The sequence below is a fragment of the Peromyscus leucopus genome, chromosome 12, assembly GCF_004664715.2.
Source record: "Peromyscus leucopus breed LL Stock chromosome 12, UCI_PerLeu_2.1, whole genome shotgun sequence".
Taxonomy (NCBI): Eukaryota; Metazoa; Chordata; class Mammalia; order Rodentia; family Cricetidae; genus Peromyscus; species Peromyscus leucopus.
The window spans coordinates 16,047,605-16,051,931 of record NC_051073.1 but is presented as its reverse complement, the minus strand read 5'-3'; the positions used below and the strand labels follow the sequence as shown (position 1 = coordinate 16,051,931).

Sequence of the window (4,327 nt, the reverse complement as noted above, 5' to 3'; positions counted from 1 at the left end):
AGGTTGTGAGGGAGAATGTTCACTTCTAACTCTTGTGGTTTCTTGTGCCTTAAAATCAGATGAATGTCAAAAGCATGCTACACATTCTGTAGAACTCAATGAGATTTTGTTATCCACAAAGCCCTATTCTCAAATTAGAACAAATTCAGATGCTGGAAATTAGGGTTTGAGATTTTTGAGTGAAGAGCTTCATTCAACTCATTACATTTTGATTTTTCCAACACAATGTGCTTCTATTAAGTGTTTGTAATTGTCAACCTTTTTTAAAATAACCCAACCAAATTCCCCTCCCTCCTCTAGTTACAGGCTCTCCCTCCACTCCTTTTCCCCTTTACCCCATCGACCTCTCCTCCTTTTCTCTTCAGAAAAGGGCAGACCTCCCGTGGTTATCAACCAGCCATGGCATATAAAGTTACAGTAAGACTAGATATTTCCTTTCCTATAAGGTTGGACAGGAGGCAACCTGGTTGAAGGAAGAGGTCCCAAAATCAGGCAATTTGTCAGAGGCAGCCCTTGCTCTCACTGTGAGGAGTCCCAGAAGGCCAAGCTACACAGCTGAAACATAATTGCAAAGTGCCTAGGTTAGTCCCATGCAGGCACCAGGATTGGTGGTTCAATCTCTGTGAGCCCCTATGAGCTCAGGTTAGTTGATTTTATGAATTTTCATGTGGTATCCTTGACCCCTTTGACTCCTCAAATATTTCCTGCCCTTCTTCCACAATATGCCCGTCTGTTTCCATTAGTTGCTTGGTGAAGCCTCTTAGATAACAATTGTGCTAGGTACCAATCTATGAGTATAGCAGAATATCATTAAGAAATATTTCATTGATATTTTTTTTAGTCATGTTTTGCTTTTATCATAGAACTCTGGGCTATCCAGATCTGGGTCCTGTAAAAAATTTTAAAATGGCAGTGGCAATGTTTAAAAATAGCCCTCACTTACTCAGGATTTTAAGATAGATTGAAAGAGATGAAAGAAATATTTGTGTTTTCTCATACTAACCTCCATTCCATTCCTCATTTCTTATATAAACATTAATTACTCTAAGGACTTCATCATGCGTTTGGTAGTTTTTTTTTTTCTCATGTCCTCTTCCTCTCCGTCTTCTTCTCCCTGTCCCCCTTCTCCTTCTCCTTCTCCTTCTCCTTCTCCTTCTCCTCCTCCTCCTTCTTCTAGTAATTCAATAAGAAACAGATGATATTAATAGATACTCATATTAGTTTTATACAGTTTGAAATTATGAGGTGATGAATTCTAATTTCCTATGTCATATGGGAAGTGATTATTCTTTGAAATAGATAATCATAGTCCATTCTTTAAATATTTCCCAATTTTCTGTCTATCAGAAGAATTAATCCAGTTCTGTCATGGAGAGGGTAAGTATGAACACATGTTTTCCTTTCCCAACTTAGTAGTAAAAGATAATTACAAAAGGTGTGGTCTATATTTTTAGGAGAAATACACATAAGAAAACAGGGGTGGAATGTAACTCCACTCAAATATACTATAATTATAGTAAAATGGACACATAATATTTTCTCTGAAGGCCAATTGTCCTTTGAAGCCAAAGCACTAAGTGGTGATCAGGATTTTAAATTCTGGATAAATAAATACAAGAGAAAAATAAATACATATGTTATTCAATATTTCTATATGTGCTTAAATAAACAGATTTTATTAATCCACATATGTGAGACTCTTCCTTGTGCCTGAGTGATATTTTAGGTGACATGCTGTGTGTAACCTTAACTTAGACTAATCATGTATTTCAGGATCAACTTACCACAGTTAGTCATACACAGAATTTATATATAAGCAGTCACTTATCAAGACTTTATGAGATAAGGAATCATTTTATAAGTGTTCTTACATAAAGCCAGAAAGATGAGGCAGTGTTGTCCAGGTGAAGATGGAGACATTGAGTCCCCTGAACACTGGAATAGAGCAAAACAATCAAACATGTATACAGTGATACAATCAGAGGAATGATACTGAGGAAAGAGGGAGTTTTAAAAGACTGTTAGTCCAGGTGATTCTGGTGCCTTGGTAATTATTGTCCTAAACATTACATATATGCAACTTCTGATTCATGAGTTGGAAACAAAGAAGTGGTACAAATAATGGAGATAAAAATAAATTAATCTTCCAGCAACTTCAGAAGTATAAGAACAGTAAGCAAGATCATATAGCAGAAATATGTATAATAAAATATATCACTCTTTGTGAAATGGAACTCTAATGTATAGTATACCCAATCTTAAATAAAGTTGAATGTTTGTTTAGTTATTCATAAATGTCTTCACCAGTTCTAGCCAGCTTCAATAAATTTAGACATTACAAATATGACGTTTACAAATTAAATTATAAATATTGAAACAAGGAAGTTACACAGGTGTGAAAATTGAGAAACTTTATTCTAAATAATCAGTGCAAGAGAAAAGAAAAATAGGAAACCTGTTAAGGTCCATAAAACAAACACTCTAAGCTAAACCTATGGGATACAGATAAATTAACACACACACACACACACACACACACACACACACACACACACACACACACACACACAGTATTTAAAGTATTTGGCATTCGTGTACACAAAACGATGCTTAAAAACAAGAATTTTCGCCCCTGTCTCTCTTGGTGGTAGCTCCGACAGTCCCAGTCTCTTTCTCTGTGGACTCACCATGGCAGCTGGGAACCTGTACTGAAAACTGAAAGCTGGAGGTCCTTTCGAGGTCCTCATCTCTTGCTCAGTACAGTGGAGCTCAGGTCCACGTGCTCTCTGCTTCTTTTCTACTTCTACTTTTTCCAAACTAACCGTACTCCCGAATTTCTCAGAAAATTTCCAGCTAGCAAGGTTTCAGCATTTCAGAGTGGTGATGGATTCTATACATTGAGAGCCTATTGTGTAAGGAAAGAGGATCTGCAGGGAAGATTCCAGGGGCAGAAGCTCGGGTGGTGCTGTGGATGAGCTTTGCTGACAGTGACATTGTTCCTGCAACCAGCACCCGGGTGTTGCCTACCTTGGGCATCATTTACCACAACTAACAGGCCACTGAAAATACAAAAGAGGAGGTAAAGCAAATGCTGGGGCTGCTGGATACTCTCTTGAAGGCAAGAATTTTTCTGGTGGTTGAGCAAGTTACACTGGCTGTTATCACAGTTATCTGCACCCTTTTGTGGCTCTATAAATAGATCTTGAAGTCTTGTCACCAAGCTCTCCCCAGTACCAACTGAGGGGTGCTTATCTGCATTAACCAGCTCCAGTTCTGGAAAGTCTTGTGAGAGATGAAACTGTGTGAGAAAACGGCTTAGTTTGTTGCTAAGAAGTTTGCAGAGAGCCAGCCCAAAATGGATATCCCAAGGAAAGAAAAGGGTTCATGAGAAGAAAAACAGAAGCCCCAGACTGAGCAGAAAGAGGAACAAAAAGGCAGCTGTCCCAGCTCCTGAGAGGAAGATGTGCAAGCGTGAGCAGGCACTGTCTGCTGAGACCCAAGGCCAAGGATCCCTTAGCTCATATGCAGAAGAGTACCTTTTTGATGGATGAGTTTAAGTATAAGCACCACAATGAGGATACCCTCTCTATCTGTATTATTGTCACATTTTGGTAGCACTTTGCTAAGGATGGTTGGTCCCTGTGGTATGCTGAGTACTGCTTCCCTGAAGAGGTCACCTAGACCTTCATGTGTTGCAATCTCATCACTGTAATGTTCCAGCGATTGGACAAACTAAGGAAGAATGCTTTTGCTAGTGTCATACTCTTTGGAACCTCCAATAGCAGCTCCTTTTCTGGCATTGAGGTCTTCCAAGGCCAAGGACTTGCCTTTCTGCTGAACCGAAATTGACAGGTGGACTACAAGTTATATATACACACACACACACACACACACACACACACACACACACACACACACACGCATATATATATATATGGTGGAAACTGTATCCTCTGTATCCTGTTGGGGAGGAGACCCAGACCCTGGTTCAAGGGTACTGTTCCTGTGAGGGAGCCTTCCAGCATGTGGGCAAAGCCATCAATGAAGTCAAGATCTTCAAATGATCATGTCTTGCTGTTGCCTAGCTGCCTGCACCCGCCCTTCAAGGATGATGGGATCAATAAAGGAAACTGAACATTGAAAAAATAAGAATTCTCACCTAAATTTATATTTTATCCCACTACAAATCATAATGCCAGTAATTTTAATGTTGAAGAGTAGAAAAAAAGGTTACAATGTCCAAGAGGAATTTGTCCAGCTACTACAACCAAATTGCTTTAATATTAAAACAAGAAAAAAATCAGCCTAACATATTATAGGGAGTATT

The 4,327-nt window shown here is 38.9% G+C and overlaps 1 pseudogene; it reads left to right on the top strand.

Annotated features, from left to right (window-relative positions):
- Positions 1–1,368: 1,368 nt before the first annotated feature.
- LOC114681295 lies at positions 1,369–4,064 on the top strand (annotated as a pseudogene).
- Positions 4,065–4,327: the final 263 nt, after the last annotated feature.